Source organism: Furipterus horrens, unplaced genomic scaffold (genome assembly GCF_987537825.1).
Source record: "Furipterus horrens unplaced genomic scaffold, mFurHor1.1.pri manual_scaffold_5, whole genome shotgun sequence".
Taxonomy (NCBI): Eukaryota; Metazoa; Chordata; class Mammalia; order Chiroptera; family Furipteridae; genus Furipterus; species Furipterus horrens.
In genome coordinates, this window is record NW_028327175.1 from 102,781,668 (window position 1) to 102,801,919 (window position 20,252).

Here is a 20,252-nt window from a genome sequence, read left to right on the forward strand (position 1 = left end):
TCTCTAATCTCCTTTTTGTTTCTCCTGCCCCAGGCCCAGGCCAGAATATCATGGCCACGCAGTTGTGAACTGTGCAAAGGTTAATTTTGCGAATTGAGGTCATTTATTACCTGAAAGACAAGGAAGGAGTAAGCAAGGGTTTGTATAGCAACAAACCTGATCACCAAATGCAAAACAACACCCCACGAGAGGCAAAGCAAAGCCACAAATTCTAGTATCAGGTGTACCTCTTATTTTTTTTCTAAACAGGTGAACTTTGTCATGCCAACAGGTGGCAAGGTGAACCTTTCAACCTAAGTGAAATTAACATTGCTTATGCTAGCTACAATCCTGTAAATGATATATGACACATACATATTTAAAACGCACAATCAAAATTATCAAAGTAATTCTATAGAAATTTTTATCTAGTTCCAATGAGCCACCATCCATTCAATTTAAAAGACCAATCAAATTTTTAAAATGGGGGAGAAGAAACATTTTATTTTGCTAAATACAGACATTAAAAGCAATGGCAGCTAACAACCTACCATCACTGTTATTTTATAAAACATTTTATGGACTTGTTTTTTAAAACAAGAGGGCTCCAATCTCAAAAGGAAGGGAAGCCATTTAATTGAATAGATTTAGCTTCATAAAAACTTACTCCTCTCTCTGTAGTTTTCTCACTTTGCCCCAAACGGATGCAAGCTTGGTCTGCAGATGTTGTTGGGAGCCCTGGTGTCAGCTGCGCTCAGGGCCTCTCTCAGGCTGGCTGTTGATAGGAGCTGGATGCCGATGACTTGTGAAAGGTTATAATCTCCTACACTGGTCAGAAGTGTGAATCTTCCAAATTGCTGATTGTAGGCAGAGCCATATATCCTGAAAAACAGAAAACTTTGATGTGTATAAAAGTTTATTTCATACTATATAGCTCAGTGAGGTGCACACGCAAGTAAGAAATGCTGGCTCACATGCCTTGTTTTCTTTTCTCTTAGTAACATTAAAAAAATTAAACTTGAGTAAAGTGTAGAGAACAAAAGAAAAAATAATCTTTTTCATATTAACTCAAGATTTGCGTTTATTTTACCAACGAAATAAAATATCGCTGGTAAAGCAGAAGCTCTTTATGCCTCTCCCCAATCCAGTTCCCACCAGCATCGCCCTTCTTCGCTGTCCAGAAACCAGCACTGTTGTGAATTTTGTGTGCGACTTTCCAGGTCATATTGTTTATACTTTGATCAGTGTCAGGGGTTGAAAAATATTATGTTTAAGTCCTAACCCCTGGCATCTCAGAATGTGACCTTATTTTAAAATAGAGTATTTACAGAGGTAATCAAGTTAAAATGAGGTTAGTAGGGTGAGCACTAATCCAATATGACTGATGTCCTTATCAAAAAGGGAAATTTGGACACAGATGTGCACAGAGGGAGGACTATATGAAGAGATATTGGGAGATACCATGTGAAGATAGGAGTTTTCCTACCACAAGACAAGGAATGTCTGGGGCCTCAGGTGTTAGAGCGGCCATTACCTGGTCAACACCTTGTGCTCAGAGTTTCAGCTTCCAGAACTGTGAGACAATGAATTTTGGTTATTTAAGCCACCCAGTCTGTGGTACCTTGTTACAGCAGCGCTAGGAAACTAGTGAAGCCATATACATACGTCAAAGTGACAATACACATAAACGATGTATCTGTAGCTACATAGATACATATATCTATCTCATACCTTACATATTTTCTGCAACGTGTCTTTTTAACATAAAATCGGTTTTGTAAGAAACAAGGACATAGTGACTCCCAAACCAGTAGAAAGTCATTAGTAACAAAGGGCAAATGTAATTAGAGGGTCTCTGAGAAGGAAGTTAACAACATTAGCATATTTACAAATCACAATAGGGGCATTTAGATGATCATAGTAGATTGTAACTCCGGAGTAACCAGTAATAGAGAAACGAGGAAGAAGGAGAGGGGTGGGGGAGCTAATTGTGTTAGGGCGGGGAAGCTAATCACATTGAGGGCAGGAAGCTAATCACTTTCAGGGCAATTTCAGGGCGGGGAAGCTTTAGAGTGGGGAAGCTAAGACTATAAAATCAGCCATCTTTGTTTACTTGGCGGGCACATTATCCCGGCTGAGGATGCGCCTGACTCTTCAGACTTGTGAATAAACGCCTCGCTTTGTCCTGTGTCCCAGTTTTTATTGTGAGCGTTTCTAACAGTTTTGAGATCATGTTAGTAGTTTTAGTAACTACAGCTAGAAGTTGTAGTATAATACCTTCAGTCTAGAAGTTTGTTCATTTTAATGGCTGTATACTGTTCATTATATGACTAAACTATATTATATTTATTCTTTCTTCTACTGATGGATATTTAGGCTGTTTCCCATTTTTCACTATTAAAATTATCAGTGTGAATCCCAGCTGCATCTTCTTGTGCTCACGAAAAAATTTCTCCAAGGAGAGACCTGGAAATGGTTTTGCCAAGTTGTTTGGTTTCAGTGTTTCCAATGGAGATGGGTCCCAACTAGCTGTACTAATTCCTAACAACTATAGATAAGTGACTTATTCATTTTCACATTGTCACCCCAGAAGGACAACCAGGAATATTCAAAAAATTGATCTTTTTCCTTTTCTCTGGATTATACCTCGTCAGTATCAAATGCAACTTACAAAAAGGCAAGTTCAAGACACTAATACAGAAAAACAAGGCTGGCAAGATTAAACCAGGCTTTCTCCTTCTCAGCACTATTGACATTTTGGGCAAGGTAATTGTTTGCTCTGGGAACTGTCCTGTGCCTTGTAGGATGTTCAACAGCAGCCCTGGCCTCTGCCTATCAGTGCGATAGCATCTTCCTAAAGTTGTGGCAGCTAGACATGTCCAGACATTGCCAAATGTCTTCGAGTGACAAAATCACCACTCCTTCCATCCTACCCCCACCCCTGCATTTGAGAATCACCAAGTTAAACTAAGCTTAACATTGGAGATCTAAGTGTTTTTCCAACTCTCAAAGTCAATGCTGTAAAACAATATATATATAGGAAAAAAAGCAAAGGAAGCAGAGGGGAGATTTTCTCATTAAAAAGAAAGGGGTAGACATTTGGGGTGAAAGTGAGATCTAAGTTAGGAAGTGAAATGGACAGAGTAAGAAAATGTGTACTTCTGAGGCACAAATTTTACTGATTAATCTGAGCGAAGCAGAGAGCAGAGCAATATACAAACATAGTCTCCCAGAATCTTCACTTGATTCAGCATAAGGGACTCCTCATGTTCCCATTAGATGAATCAGGAAGTGGAGGCTTAGGACTCTGAAATGTCTCCAAATTCTCACAGATAGTAAGCAGGGACAAGGATTTTAATGTAAGTTTCTTAATTACATTTGACCATCTCCCACTTAGACTGACTTCCTCACTTTTTAATTTACTTAATTACTTACATCTTTTGAACAACCAATGAAGATTTCTCAAGGAAAAGGGGAAATGGGGGCAGAGTTTTTTATCCCTATTAAAGATAGATCATAGAAACAACACAATTTTGATCCAAGAAGAAAAGACGCTTCTTTGCAGAAAGAAAAACAATAAACAAAGCTGAGTAAAAAGATGCAAGAATTGACATAACAACAGACAAACAGACCAATGGAATAGAAAGAGGTCCCAGACTCTTCTATAGAGTCAAATGATTTTCTATAAGGGTGCCCAAACCATTCAATGGGGGAAGAACAGCCTATAACTCAACTACAAAAAAAACACACAAATAACCAAATTTAAAAATGGGCAAAGGACTTGAATAGACATTTATCCAAAGGAGATAATCAAATGGCCTGTAAGTATATGAAATGATGCTCAACATCACTAATTATTAAGAAATTCAAATCAAAACCATAACAAGAGATCATTGCATATCCATTAGAATGGCCACTATTTAAAAAAAAAAAAAGAAAATAACAAGTGTTGGTAAAGATGTGGACAAATTGCCACCCTGTGCACCATTGGAGGGAATGTAAAATAGTGTAGCTGCTATGGAAAACAGTATGATGTTTCCTCAAAATATTAAAAATAGAATTACCACATTATCCAGCAATCCCACTTCTGGGTATATAGCCAAAAGAATTAAAAGCAGGGCCTCAAAGAGATATATGTACACCCATATCCACAGCAACATTATTCATAAAAAAAACAAAAAGTGTAAGAAACCCAAGTGTTCATCCATGGATGAATGAATAAACAAAATTGGTATAGCCACACAATGGAATCTTTCAGCCTTAAAAAAGGAATGAAATTCTGACACAGGATACAACATGGATAATCCTTAAGGTCATAATGCTAAGTGAAAAAAGCCAGTCAGATTAAGAAAAATATTGTGTGACCCCAGTTGTATGAGTTATCTAGAGTAGTCAAGCTTATAGAAATAAAAAGCAGGGAGTTCTTAGTTGTTCAATGGGTATAAAGTTTCAGTTTTGCAAGATGAAAAAGTTCTAGAGATTGATTACATTAACAATGTGAATGTACTTAACAGTACTGAACTATAGACTTAAAAATGGTTAAGATTTCCGGCCAAGATGGAGACCTAGACAGACATTCTGCATCTTCCTCCACAACTAAGGAATACAACTACCTCAAAACTAGAGACAACCAGAATTTCCAGAAAACTGAAAGTCCAACAAACCAAGATATAAAGAAGAAATACTAGTCCAGACAGGTAGGAAGGGCGGAGCTGGGGAAGAAAGGATGCAGTGTGGTGGTGTCAGTGGTGGCAGTGGTGGCAGCAGCGTTGGCAGTGACAGGCTGGCAGAAAGCACAGTTAAACATTTAAAAAAGTCGAGAAATACACCTGGAGAACACTCCCAGAAGCTGACCAGACTGCGCAGCTGACAGTTCCAGTGCCAGGGACAATAAAGCCTCACTACTTCTGACTGTGCAAACCAGTGGGGATTGGGGCAAGGCAGAAACTGCCTGTCTCTCAGCAGAGTTCACTTGTTTAGAGGGTTCCCGCAGCCCTAGAACATCCGCAGACCCACCCACTCTGGGAACAATGACCAGGGCAACAGCTAGAGAGGCGCTAGGCCCATACAAAGTGGAAGAACTGCCTGAAAAAGGGGCGAGTGCTGAGCAAGCAACATTGTTCCCTCTCAGACCCCTCCCCCACATACAGCACCACAACGTGGTGAAACGGTTTGCCCTGTACTGATGAGAAAACCTAAGACTCCGCCCCTTACAACATAACAGGAGGGACGGCTCTACCTAAAACACAGAGGCAAACAAACACAGGAGCCTGTCAGGATGAGGAGACAGAGAAGTATGGCCCAAAAGAGGGAATGGATCAAGGTTCCAGTGGGAGAACTAAGCGATGAAGAGAAAGCCAACCTAATAAATGAAGAGATAGCCAACCTAACAGATGCAAAGTTCAAAACACTGGTGATAAAGATACTCACAGACTTGAGAGATTTGCTTAAGTATGGCAAATGCTTAAGGGAAGAAGTGAAGGCTATGCTAAATGAAACAAAGGAGAATCCACACAAAACCAATGGTGAAGGGAAGGAAACCGGGATTCAAATCAATGATTTGGAACATAAGGAAGAAAAAAACAGTCAACCAGTACAGAATGAGGAATCAAGAATTGAAAAAAATGAGGAGAGGCTTAGGTACCTCTGGGACAACTTTAAACGTGCCAACATCCAAATCATAGGGGTGCCAGAAGGAGAAGAGGAAGAACAAGAAATTGAAAGCTTATCTGAAAAAATAATAAAGGAAAACTTCCCAAATTTGGCAAAGGAAATAGACATACAAGTCCAGGAAGCACAGAGAGTCCCAAACAAGCTAGACCACACCAAGACACATTATCATTAAAACGCCAAAGGTTCAAGATAAAGAGGGAACCTTAAAAGCAGCAAGAAAAAAGCAGAGAGTTACCTACAAAGGGGTGCCTATAAGACTATTAGCTGATTTCTCAAAAGACACTTTGCAAGCAAGAAGGGACTGGCAAGAAGTATTCAATGTGATGAAAAGCGAGGACCTACAACCAAGACTACTCTGTCCAGCAAAGCTATCATTTAGAATGGAAGAGCAGATAAAGTGCTTCCCAGACAAGGTAAAGCTAAAGGAGTTCATCATCACCATGCCATTATTATATGAAATGTTAAAGGGAGTTATTTAAGAAAAAAAAAAGATCAACACTTTGAACATTAAAATGAAAACAAACTTACAATATCAACAATTGAATCTAAAAAATAAAAACAAAAACTAAGCAAACAATCAGAACAGGAACAGAATCATAGCTGTGGAGATCATTTGCAGGGTTATCGGCTGGGAGGGGGGAGGGGGAGAAATGAGGAAATGGTGCAGGGATCAAGAAGCATAATTGGTTGGTACTAAATAGACAAGGGGAAATTAAGAATAATACAGGAAAGGGTGAAGCCAAAGGACTTACATGAATGACCCAATAACATGAACTAATGGGGGTAGGATTGCTGGAGGGAAGGGCGGTACTGGGCAGAGGGGAGCAAAAGAAAAAGAAATTGGGACTACTGTAACAACATAATCAATAATATATACTTAAATATGATTAAGATGATAAATTTAATGTTATGTGTATTTTACCACAATTAAAAAATAAGAATAGTAAAGACAAAAATGAGAAAAAATTTTTTTCCTAATCCCAGTCATTTTAAAGTAAAAGCCAGTTTTTAAAAACAGTAAAACACTAAAGCACTGTGGGTAAAAGGGGAGAGAAAAGGCTGGAATAAGCTGACTGTGTGAATGCTTTTTAACCAATCTCCAAATAAGCTGTGGAGGCTTTAAAATAAATCAAAATTAGCTGTAATCAAAATGTATTGAGTTTTTGAATTGTGCAGTGTACTTAAAGCCTCAAAACAAACACAATAAAACCGCCATTGAAATGTTAAACATAACATCCATCACAGCAATAGAAGGAAATTGAAAAACCAACAGCTCAGAACACATTTATTTCCAACCCCACCTGAACTTGACAAAGACAGCTGATAGCCTTAGAGGACATAACTGAATGGGCGTGTTTGTGTTCCAGTTTATGGACACCAAAATTTGAACATCATAACTTCCATGTGTTACAAATTATTATTCTTTTGTCAACAATTTAAAAATATAAAATCCATTCTTAGTTCATTGGCCACATTTGAAGTGCATGGCGTAGTTTGCCAGCCCCTCCCCTAAACACAGTGGGCTGTTTTCCTGGGTCTTGGCCTTTGCACATGATGTTCCCTTTGCCTAGAACGCTTTTTTCTTCATTCTTTGTGTGACTAACTCTTCTTTCACAAAGAGGCATCCTTTCCCCTCCACACCCAAATAGTTCTTGAACATCTGTTTTGTAGCATCCTGCCCTTTTCCCATAGGACATGGTTTGTATCATAATTATATACTAAGTTGGTGCTAGTATTGTTCAGTATTTGTCCTCCACTAGCCTGAAAGCTCAGGGGTTATTCTCTGTTGCTCACTTTATCCACAGTATCTAACATCATGCCTGCCATATAGAAAGCACTCAATTAATATTGTTGAGTGAATGAATGAATGTTGTCCCACAAAGTTCTCATTCATCTCATCCATCATCTGGAGTCCATCTTGATGGCGGCCAGCCTCAGCCAGTGAGAAGGGAAATAAACCTACACTAGCATCAGCAGGACTACCATGGGGAAGGGGAGATGGGGAGGGCCTGTACTTCTCAGGCCTGGGTCCGTATTTGGCACAAATACATCCCATTTATAAAATGAGGGTTTCAGATAAGTTTAGGGATTCTTGAAAGGATCATTTCTCTGGTAGAAAATAACAAGGAATCTCCCAGCAATAGTTCTTTCCTTTATAATTCTCATTTAACATTTTGAATTAACAAATAGGTAAAGTCTCCATTGGTGTTAATAAATCTTTAACACCTCTCTGAATTTGTCAAAGATAGAGCATAGCTCCAAGTTCAGAACCAAGGAAGGGCTGCTTCCTGGAGACCTGCAGGCTACGGAAATCCTCTGTGACCCTTTTCCACCGTCCATGTGCTCAAAATCCTGCCAGGAGCAGTGAAAAAATCATAAACGTTAATGTCCTCTGTGGCTAGGGATTCTCACCTTTCTCTATCAGAAAGACAGGATGGGGGTTAGTAAAGCCAGGTTGAGCCTTACCCGGTAGTTCTGGGTTTGTGTTTGGTTTCCCTCTGTTAGGAGGAAATGGACTTCCTTCTGCATTCTCCTCTGGGACTCAGAAGTTTAATTCTGTTTTTTTTCTTCTTCTAAAGCTAAAGGTTCATTTTATTTTGTCTAAAAATTTTTTCAATTAAAGTTTACATTCAATATTATTCTGTATTAGTTTCAGATGAACAGCTTTGTGTTAGACAATCACGTACTTTACAGAAGGCCTACTGATACATAGCTATTACAGTATTATTGCCTTTGTTCCCTATGTTGTAATTTTTTTCTCTGTGACTTTTCTGTAACTCTCAATTTGTACTTCTTACTCCCTTCACTTTTTCACCCAGCCCCCCAACCTCTCTTGCCTCTGTCAATTATCATTCTGTAGAAGCTTAATTCTTAATCAGACTAATTCAGATCCCCATAATATAATAGCCCTCTTACTGCTTATTTAAATAAACATTATGTAACACAACCTAAGTATTATTGTTCCTGATTTAAAGATAGAAAAACAAAATCAGAAACCAATGATAACAAAGCAACTAACATGTATGTGCCAGACAGTGTTATGAGAACTTGACAGGTGTTACCCATTAAATCCTTACAAAAGGTGCTATTACTGCCCTTGTAATACTGAGGATACTGAGGCACAGAGAGACTAAGTAACTTGGCCAGGAAACACAGCCAGTAAGAAGAGGAGCTTGGATATAAAACCAGGTAAACCGATTCCAAAAGTGGCATCATTGTGCTTTATAGTTTCCCAAGACATAAAGCAACTTGCCAAAAGTTAAATGGCTTGTCCATACCCAGGGCTAGAACCCAGGTCTACAGAACTCCAAGTCCTGCATGGCTTCACTAAGCCACATGACAAATTCAATTTGTCCTTGATTGGTCACACAACAAATTTCTTGAGGTGGTTCAGGAGGAAGAAACAACATGCTAAATATTATATTATGTTCAGAATGTAACAAAGGAAACTGCAATCTGATTCAACATGGCAGACTGCACAGAACTTTCCTTCCTCCTGAAGTCTCAATGAAGTTACAGTAAGACGTATGAACAGGAATAAATCCATAATAATGTAAAGAACAAGACAAGAGGGAGGCAACCATTGGATAGAGGTGAAAATGAATTTCCAAAATACAGAAAGTGAGTGGATGAATGGATGGATAAGCCAGGATGGAGGAAGCTGTAGATTGGAACAGGCACCAGGGCATGAGAAGCAGAGGTGGAACATTCCACCCAACTCAATGCCAGGAAGGTGCCAAGCTCAGGGCAAGCAGGTAAGGATTGCCTGCGCAGGCTGAGAGGCAATAATTTGCGTATTTAATCTTCATAAAAAATCTTCATTATCCTCATTGGCATATTTAATCTTCCATTCTGGTACCCTTAGGGTGCCCTTTGATTTTAGAATGGGCACCATGTAGTAAAGAACTTAACCTCATCTAAAGAGGAGTCTGGGCTTTTACCCTCAGGTACTGGGAGGTCATCTCCAAACCCTCAAAGTTCTGAAGAAAAATGACTCAATCTAAAATCCTGTGCCTGGCCAAACTACAAAAGCAAGTGTGAGGAGAACTAAAATAGAGATGTGTACACATAGGCGAAGTGTAAGAAAGTTTATCACTCGAACTTGTTCATTTAAAATTTGCTTGAGCATAAGATGAAGCAAGACAAAGAGGCATTGGAAAGAAATTGCAACAGCCCTGAAAGTAGTTGGCGCAAACTGTACCATCTTACAAAGAGGATGAGTAAGAACCTGCATGAATTCCGAAATGTGGTCAAAGTTGTGTGTGTTTTCTCTCTCAAGGAGAAAAAATTAAAGAAACGTAGAGACTCTAAGCCATCTCCCCAAAGCTGGGTAAGAAAGTTATAATCTGAATATGAAATAACTAAACTGTAACCTGACTGAACAATTAAGGAAGCTCATGAAAAGAAAACCGAATTCACAGGGGTTTTAGAATCAGTTTCCTTCAGGGGCTCAGGTTTAGTAACAATTACATGTCTCTTTTTTACTTCATAAATATTTTTGAGTACCATATGTCAGTCATTATTTTAGGCTTCTAGTAATAGAGCAGTGATCATCATGGCCCTGAAGAGTAGCAGAGTAGTGAATTTTTTTTCTAGAAAATAATATTTTTGGGAACGCATACATTTTCTTAATTTTATATGCAAGGATGTTTTTGGTGTGTGTAAAAGACTAGTCTTAGATGTCCTTTTCTATGATCCACCTTCCACAATATGCACATAACTATAGCCTTGTAGTCATGTGTATTAATTTTTAAATTTTATAGTCCATTCAAAGACAATGCAAGAAACACGTAATTGTAGTTTATAAGACAGGATATACATGTTTATAAACCACAATAGGTAAACATATGGCTCACTTTCCAGGAGTAGTAAACAGATGGAAGAAGAATTACCAGAGAAAAATGTTGAGATGATTTCCTCATCCTAAGTGGTGAGTCAGAAAATACTGTTCAAAGATCATGGAACTGTAAGTATATCATCACTGGCAGTGGTTCTCAATTGGGGGTAATTTTGCCTCCAGGGGACATTTGGCAAAATTACGCAACTTGTTGGTTGTCACAACTGGGATGTGTGTATGTATGTGCTACTGGCATTTAGTCGGGGTAGAGGCCAGGGGCGCTGCTTAACATCCTACCATGCCCAGGGCAGCCCCCACAGCAAAGAAGTATCCCACCTAATACAGCAAAAGTGCAAAGGTTGAGAAACCCTGATTTATAGCTAAAAAAGGAACACATTTTAAAAGTATAAATAATAAACAAAACTGGGAGAGAAGGAATGCACAGGAGAAGAAGGGAAGAGAAAGGAGAGGGAATAAAGTGTAAGTGAAATACCCAACCTTTCATACAGCAGAATCAACACACACTATGGACATATGACAAAGCAAGAAATCCTTTATATTTCTGGTGATGACCAGTGAAAAGAACTAAAACCAGAAATGGTTAAGGGTGGTTCCCTCTGCAGTGTGAGATTTGGGGGTAGGGAACGGATGAAAGAAGCACTTAAGTTTCTTGTTTACCCTTTTGTATAATTTGAAATGTTTTTTTGACATGTATATATCTCTTATGACTCTTTGAAAATAAAATATGTGATGTCCACAAGTCCAAATAAAAAATACAAAAATTAAGTAGGGACTTAAAAATGCAAGGAAGTGCCTGGTGGAGGTTAGGGGCAATTCCAGTCCTTAGTGATCACGTCAGTGCAGTGGTTTTGAAGCAGCATATTGGAGTTTAGTTTGGAATACAGTATCATAAATGCCCCTTCCTAACAGGAAAATGAATTTGCTCTTTTTCTACTCATTTGTTCACATTCATATTTTGATGTTGGTCATCTTTTTGCTTATGATGAGTATGATGTTAAACTTGGGAAATTTCTAGATGCAGTGCTATTTGCATCAGAGTGAACAGTAGGGTAAAGGAGTGAGTTGCTGGCCTAGGACGCAAATTTGAAGGGTACCAAAAATCCCAGTAATCAAGATAAATAATATTTTAAAGCAACATTTTTAAAAGTAGAAAATAATGCAAAATTCCATGAAAAACCAAATATCAACATTTTCAATAAAGACTGGGTCAAGATTACTGACTTGTCCTTTTGCTCTAATTCGACTTAGCTCCATGCTGACTGGCAGGCAGGACCCCGAAATCCAGGTGTTCTGTGAGTCTCATGCTGTCAAGTACCATTGTCCCACCCCAAGAATGACAGTTTTTGTGGCAAGTAAAACCATGTTCCTGGAGACTACCGCCTATGACTGTTCCTTTGATTGCACAATTTATAAAACAATTCTCTGTCTCTACCACAGGGGAAAATTCTGCCTCTCCCTTGAAAAGCCACGAGTTTGCATTTATTGGGGAAGCCAATACAGGGAAGGTTGGGAACAGTAACTATGGGCCTCTGATTCTTCTTATGAATTATAGAAATAGGACTTTCTTCTCTTCTTTTAAGTGATACCTACCCAAATTCAAATGCCATGGGAAACGGAACAGAAATACAGAATTCTCACCCAATTCCTTATTTCTTTCTCTATTATTAAGGAGTGTCCTTCCTAGAAATGACCCTACTTGATGATTTGCATGCCCTCAACAGGGGTTTAACTGTAACATTGACCCTTAGGTGGTTGGAAATAACCCAAGCTGTAAAATAGTCCTATCTCCCACCACTCCATTCTGTGAACTCGTGGCAAACATCAAGGGATTCACTGATGGATGTTTAAACTTTGAACCTGATGATTCTGCATCCTGGCAGACCATTTAACCACAACTTGAGCACAGACACTGTGCTATACCCTTCTCATGCATTTAGCAATTGAACCCTCAAGCAACCTTACAGAGGGGATATATTATCCCCATTTTATAATGATTACAATGAGTTCCAGAAAGGTTAAGTAATTTGTCCAAGGTCACACAGCTAAACAGTGGTAGACTGGGATTCAAACCCCCTACCTCTCTAACTTTGATCATCATCATCAACATTGGTTGTTATCAAAGAAAGAAGACAAATACAAGAAGGAAGAGGAGAAGGATTTAAAGGGAAGATTTACTGAGTGCTCATAGTGCACCATATTTTCTTATTAGCCCTAACATCCACCCGTGGAGGTGGGTACTCTCACCATACTGCCCATTCTACAGACAAGCAAACTGAGGCTAGAAAAGTACAGTAACTCACCCAGAGTCTCCCAGTTAGGACTCAGGGAAGCCCAGATTCCAATTCACACAGACAGTCCTAGAGCTTTCTCTTACAGCCAACATATGCTTCCTTGCCTCCCACTTCCCCATAATCATTCTTTCCTCTAACAGATATTTATTGCGTGCTTTTCTATACTTGGCATCTGGCTATCGGTAAGCTATAGGACAGACTCTGACTTCTGTTCTCCTCCCATGAAACATTCCCAAGGGCTCCTCATTATTTCTGTGTCCCCACCACCCCTTCAAAGCACCTTCTTTTAACTCTGGGAACATGCAGGCACTTCCTCTTCACTGTGTAAAGATAGTGGGTCCTCTTTTTTACTGACCCATCTTTTTCTGCCTTATACACAGCCCTGTTTAATCTTAGTCATGCTGCTGGGCTTCCAGGAAGGGGATGTGTACCAGCTTGTGATCAATTTCTGTCCCCCTGGTTATCACATTTCCCTTTGCTGGTCAATGAATAACTGGGTCTCACCCATTAAACACAGATCAGTGCTCCAACCCCAACATCATGGCTGCTCCACCGCCTCTGTGTCCTGGGTTTGAAGAGAAGAAGCCCTAACTCAGGGACCAGATTGTATATTTCTTTCTCTGTGAACCGCAGCCCCTCCCTCTCGTTAATGTTCTTTTGGTATCAGTGCAGTAAAAAGAACAAAGTCCTTTCTAGAAACTATTTTAGTTCTTGGATACCATAAGGAAGTAAGTCGCATTGGTTGTATCCACCTCCCCACCCACCCAGAAAGTGAGGTGGAGTGGAAACAGACAATTCACAAGACACCCTCATGCACTGGCCACTTTGTCCTGCAGATTCAGCCCCTGGGGCGACATTCAGACCTTGGAGGTTTATTTTCACAATTGTGATGGCAACCCTTCCAGTAATAAAAGGACAGGCAGCATAGAACCAGCCCACATTCCAAGGCAGGTTGACTTGAATCATGTCCTGAGTGGCACTTTACAACTGTACTGCTCTGAGATGACTCTACGCTTCTGCAAAATGGAGACAATGTGTTGGTAAGAGCAAAACAGGTTGATCTTTGAGAAAGGTTCAACCATTTTAATGCTCAGGTTATTAACAACTACCTAAAACTCAAGTTCCCAGAGAGAACTCCAGTCAACGGATAATCTGCCATGCATGGTTATCTCTGGGAAGGAGGCTATTCAGATGGAAAGAAAGATGGAAGTGTTTCTCCCTCTCTTATTTTTAAAAATAAGTTTCCCCACTTATTTTTATTTATTTATTTATTTTTAGAGAGAGAGGAAGGGAAGAGAAGCATTGATTGGTTGCCTCTTGCACACTCCCAGCTGGGGATCTGGCCCGCAACCCAGGCATGTGCCCTGACTGGGAATCAAACTGGAGATTTTTTGGTTTACAAGGTGATGCCCCACTCACTGAGCCACACCAATCAGGGCTCCCCACTTTTTACATATTGTGGTTTCTGACACATATTAGGCCCACAAACTATAGCTATATGTTTCTTCCTTTGTCTGCAGGTGAACTGTAAATTGGCAAGAGAGGAAGTTTCTGGAGTGGGAAACTGGGCAGCTGAGGACATATAGGAAGGGAGAGATTTTTCAATATTTGCTTAGCCATCTTTTGGAGTTTATAGCATGTGGAAATGTAGCATTCAAAAGTAAATTAAATTTTGAAAAAAGTTTTTGCTGTGAATTGCTCAGTTTGGGTAGCATTATCTCATTTTTGCCAAAGCTACCCCACCAAGGCCTATAAGACATAAAATTTTAAAGTAACTGTACATGCCTTATATTTTTAATCAGATAAAACAATAGGAAGAGTAAAAGAAAAAGAACTAGTTTCCCTCACCCTTAGTGCCATCTTCTTGGAAACCTCCGCACCATGAGAACTAAGCAGAGGAAGAAGCGAATGTGTAGGCTGAAGTGTGAAAGAAGAAAGATGAGACAAAGGTCCAAGTAAACTGCTAGCTTGTGCACCCACAGAAGTCACAGGAGCTGAAGTAAGGGAAGCCAGAGGCCAGGGACACCGGTACAAATCATTGGACTGTATGCTTGCTGTCTAGAACTTTTCAGTGCATCTAGAACATACATCGCCATCTGATTGTGGTGACCACTTTTTGAGAGACACATCTTGCTCATACAAAAAGTCTCTTTTGGTCCTTTGCCCTGGACCTGTGACATTCTGAACTATTTGGTTTCAGTTGTGGCTGAATGTAATATGGACAACAAATGATCTCTTCTGTCGTAGCTGAAGAGGAAAAAAAAAAAAAAAAGAACTAGTTCCCAGGTCACTGGGGAGCTGCTAGAGTTCTGGAAGTGAAGAGGAGAGAGAATTTTCAGGCAGCAGAAGATGTTGGCAGCCCCAGCACAGGAAACAGATCCAGATAGGAGCAGACAAAGGAATCTGGGTGTGGAAAGAGGGGGCATGAATTGCGATGGTGGCAGTGGAATGGGAAACAACCAGTGGTTGCAAGAGAAGAAAAGATAGATTCTTTTTTTTAAATCCTCACCTGAGGACATTCTCATTGATATTTTAAAAAAAAAAAAAGAGTTTACTTAGTTTTAGAGAGAGGGAAAGGGAGAGAGAAAGAGAGGGAGAGAAGCACGAATGTGAGAGGGACAAATATCAGCGATTGGTTGCCTCTCATAGGCGCCCCAACCAGGCACCAAACCTACAGCCCAGGCATGTGCCCTGACCGGGAATTGAACTAGTGACCTTTTGCTTTGCAGATAATGCCCAACCAATTTAACCACATCAGTCAGGGCCCATGACCATATTAAAGAGTGGAAGGGATGGAGAGGGAGAGAAACACTGATGTGAGATAGAAACATATTAATATCCTTACAGCATCCCTATTAGTTAGGTACATTATAATCATCCCATTTTACAGATTTGAAACACAGGTTAAGTAACTTGGCCCAGGTCATGCAGCTAAAAATTGGCAGAGGCAGGATTAGAACTTGGGCAGCCTGGCTCTGGAGCCCATGTTCCATAGATCACTAGGGCTGGGGCTTAGCACAGTGCTGGCCCAGAGTGAGCAGAACACATGTTAGTGACTCAAATAATATTAAAAGGTCCTATAGGATCCCTCCCACCAAGTGCCCATACCTGCGTAGCAGGAGATCCTAAAGCCAGGAATAGAAAGAAGCATCAAGCATCCAATAAAACAAGCAACAATAGTTGCCATGTATTGTGTTCTAGACACTGTGCTCAATGCTGTCTAGACCTGAGTTCAGATTAGCCTTCCAACAACCCTGTGAAGCCCTATTATTGTGCCCACTCAACAGATCAGGAAACTGAGGCTCTGAAAGTAATTTGCCAAAGTCCCAGAGCTCAGAAGTCCTTAGAGATGGTATTTTAACCCGGGTCTAGCTGGGATAACCTCTGCATAACCACTTTGCCACCTGAAATACTCCTCCCAAAAGCCTCACCTGCCAAGAGCTGATGTGGAGAAGACTTTGTGCCTTGTTTGTACAACAAAAGGGTAGCAGGTCCTCATGACAGCCTCCTTGCACACTAGATGAAGAGCAGGACACCAGGTGACACCCCTCACTTTGCACTGAGCAAGGGGGGCTTCTCAGGAGTGTTCCAGAGAGCAAGTGGGGCCTGGTTCTGTGGACTACACAGAAAGCAGGAAAGCAACTTTATCATCTCCTCCCCCTCCCCCTCTGACCTCCACTCTCCTTTCTGCCTCTTCTGAACAGACATGCCTTCTGGGCCAACCTGTCTACTCTTGGAGTGGGCAGACAGCAATCACTGTAGCCAGTGTTTATTGAGTACCTGCTAAATGCCAGCACTGTGCTGAGTGCTTTATCTTTGTCTCCAGTTTACAGATAAGGAAACTGAGGAACAGAAGAATTAAAAAACTTGCCACATTCATCCTACCAGAATGTGATGGAACCTGAATTGGACATCAAGACCACACAGACTTTATGATCAAACAGACCTGGGTTCAAATGTTGACTTTTCTACCAACCACCTGTGTAACATCTTGCAAGTTACCTAACCTCTCTGAACTTCAGTTTACTCATCAGTTGTATGGGACTAATAGGGATTATTGTAAGGATAAAAAGTAATATGCATTCCTTATTCATTCAACAAGTATTTACTAAGCATTTACTTTGTGCCGGAAGTGGAGATGTATCTGCAAACAAACCAGAAAAGAAAAAAATCCTACCCTGTGGCATGCACACTCTAGGAGGTAGGCATTTATGTGTTAGCTCGGTTAATCCTTACAATAACCCATTGGTTAGGCACTGTTTTTGCACCCATTTCACAGACAGAAGGAGTCTCAGAATCAGTTTACTGCTCTCTCCCATTCCTTCTAAGAAATAGTGGAACCTGGACTAGATGTTAACACTGACTCTGGAGTTCAACCTTCTGGGTTCAAATCCTGCTGTTTCTATCTTGTTGTTGTGGCCAAGTTATTAAATCTGTCTGAGCCTGCATCTCCTCATGGGTAAAATGGCACCAGGAGGCCCTATCTCAGAAGATTACCCCAGGGGAAATAATATCTACCCTTTAGGAAGTGCTTCCTGGGTCCCCAGCACACAGAAATTCTATGCGGGACATCCTGTTTTTAGCCTTAAAAAAAAAAAAAAAAAGGAAGAAAGAAAAAGAAAAAATGTAAACTGTAGCCCAGAGAGGATAAGTAACTTGTCCAGAGGCGCACAGTGCCTAATAGCGCGATTCTAAAGCCCGCGCAGTGAACCAAGGCGCCGCGGAAAGTTCACCTGGTCCGGCACCTTTCAGTAAACGGCAGATTAATGGGTACGATTATTTTTCCCTCCCTGCAGCTGCGGGGCAGGCTGAATGGGGGTGGCCGATGGCGTGCCCTCCTCTGAAACTTTGCTAACGCAGAGGGTTAGCGCTCGGCCGGCCGGAGTTGGAGCCACCGCCCGATCTCCCGATTCCCGGATTCCCACCCCTAGGGGGTTCGGCCCCCCCATTTCTCGTACCCCACCTCCGCTCACTCCCGCTCCCTGGCCACAGCTGCCACCCCTGGCCACCCTGCAGCAGTTGCGCGTTTGGGACACCCCCCTTGAGCCTCCTCTCCGAGGCGCGGAGGGGGCTCCGTAAGCCGCGGGTCTGGACGAATACCTGGGAAGACGTCCCAGTCCTGGCCCTGGGATCTGGCACACCGCCTCACCTCCCACCCGCTGTCGCGTCCCAGCGCCTTTCCGCTTGCCAGCGCAGCACGTCAGCGACTCCGACCTGGGTTGCGCGTCCTGCCTGGAGGGCTGATCGCTTTCTTCTTGGAACTGAGCCCGGTTCCTGCGAGTGCTGGGCGTGTACACCTGCTGGCGTACTCCCGGCCCCGGGTCTGCATTTACTCTTTCCTTCCACCCAGCAAACCTTACCAAGCGCCCACGAGATGCCGCGCACAGGCTTAGGGACTGTGGGCTCCCAAAGGACCCAGAGGGCTCAAGGGATAGCGCTGCGCGCTCAGAAACGTTGGCCACTAGCCACATGTGGTTATGAAGCACTGGAAACGGTGGCTCCAATGAACTGAAATGTTTTTAAGACATAGGACAAAGAAATAAAATTTTGACGCATTTACAAGTTCTAAACTGATTATTAAAACGAATATTTTGGCTACAGTTTGTTAAATAAAATATATTATTAAAATAAATTTCACTTGTTTCTCTTTTTAAAAAAATACTGCTACTAGACAATCTTAAATTATGTCTATTATACTTCTATTGGATAATGTTGGTCTTGGGCAGGAACTCATAGGGTGTTCCCAAATACCTCTCCCATTTCCTTCAGAAAATATTTGGGGAAGACTTAATAGGCACCAGTCACAGCACTAGTGTTGGTTCACAAACTCAGGAGCTTCTCCAGTGACATCGGAAACTGCTGCACTGCCCCTCCCCCCACCCCTACCATGGACGGCAAGAAGAGAGGGAAGAAAGAAGGAAACTGCTCCAGATGTGTAGATGGCAATGTTAACAATTAAGGAAGGGACGTTACCTACCAGGTTTATCTTGGGTGCCCTAAGAAGAGTAGATCTCCAAACCCACAAGCCAGAATCTTGAAGTTGCTACAGAGGATTTGATGAAGTTCAGTCACGTGTATGGTCCCGATGGTCTCAACAACACCTTACTCTCTCAAGGCTGCATTCTTGAAATGGCTCAGAGTGTGAGAAGAGTGGGCAGAACTTACATTCCAAGGAAGGGGTGAGGGTGATGATAGCCTGGGTCCAGCTCTCTGGTCAACTAGCAGTCACCTCCTCTCCTTTCCTTCTCCCAACAGCTAGACACTGGGGAAATAGAGTGATGAGCAAAAACAGATTCTGCTCATAGCTTCATATTGTTGACAGGTGTGTACTCTGAGAAAGAAGGTACCTACTAAGAAGGGCTCCCAGTAGCTAACCGGCCTCAAGTTTAAAAAACAAAGCCTAACAGCCATTTCTACACAGGGGTCTCTCACACAAACGGCACCTGAGGGTAAAGCCTCCACTGAAGTACCTTCCTCTGCACTGACACTCCTGCCTGCACTGTGTTCTTGCCACCTGAGTTAGCCCTTATGAGTTCTTGAAATCCCATTTCAGCTTATAGGACTGAGGCTTTCTTTATCCAGTTGGAACTGTGCAGCTATATCTCCATCAGCTTCTTTACTGATCAGTCAAAGCTGTTCCATTCTGACTAATCAGGACAGTGTCTTTTGGACCAATCAAACTGCGATGATTTGGTGTCTTCATTTGCATGAGGATGAACCAATCAGGAACAGGGTGGGGATTTTTGTCTGTATAAGTAACTTCCCTGCTTGCTCTGGGAGTGCACTTTACTTTTCCAGTGAGGAATGGAGAGTGTGTCTTCCTGGGTGGAGCTGGAACACCAAAGATGAAACATGGAAGCTAGTCTAGCTGGAGTCTGGAGCAAAACAGACCAGTACAGGTCCCCTAACAGTGCTGCTGTTATTATCATAGCCATATTGTGATTGAGCTATTTGCACTGAATGAAGCTTTCTTTCTCACCGCACCCCAAATTAGGGATTCCTGTTGGTGTTTAATTGACACCAACAACCATAAGTTGACACCTGTCAGATGAAAGGGGGCTATTACATAAAATGTATGATAAGTAGTGGTCACTACTACCAATCTAATGCCAACAGGAGTTCCCAGTCTGGGGTGCAGTAAAGGAGAAATTTTATTCAGGTAAACAGTTTACTAATGAGAAACGTGCCTTCTGGTAGAAATCAAAAGTACACTTCTGTAGATGAAGGGGAAGCTGCTTTTTATTAAGTTCCTGAGTTGGTTCTAGATTGGTCCATTTTTATACAAATAAGGAATAAAATTTTGCAGTCTGATTGGTCCAAATAGAACTATCGGGGCAGGTCTCGGTCCATTGGTTGGAAGATGATACCAGAAACTCCCTTGTAAGGGTTGATTTGGATAAAGTAGGCAGCATGTGCAGATGGAGCAGCCATGCAAAGAAGGCAGGAAGACA

General features: G+C 41.4%; 1 protein-coding gene across 2 annotated transcripts in view; it reads right to left on the reverse strand.

Moving 5' to 3' along the window:
* Nucleotides 1-18,045, reverse strand: part of TMC5 (transmembrane channel like 5) — a 68,713-nt gene extending 50,668 nt beyond the window's left edge. The window contains exons 1-2 of one of the 2 annotated variants that reach the window (XM_090276950.1): nucleotides 17,951-18,045; nucleotides 647-861 (exon numbers count right to left, since the gene is read on the reverse strand). The gene's annotated coding sequence lies outside the window, so the exon portion shown is untranslated. Of the gene's footprint in view, nucleotides 1-646; nucleotides 862-17,901 lie in introns of both variants that reach the window. The other variant, XM_090276949.1, reaches the window with a different exon arrangement.
* Nucleotides 18,046-20,252: the final 2,207 nt, after the last annotated feature.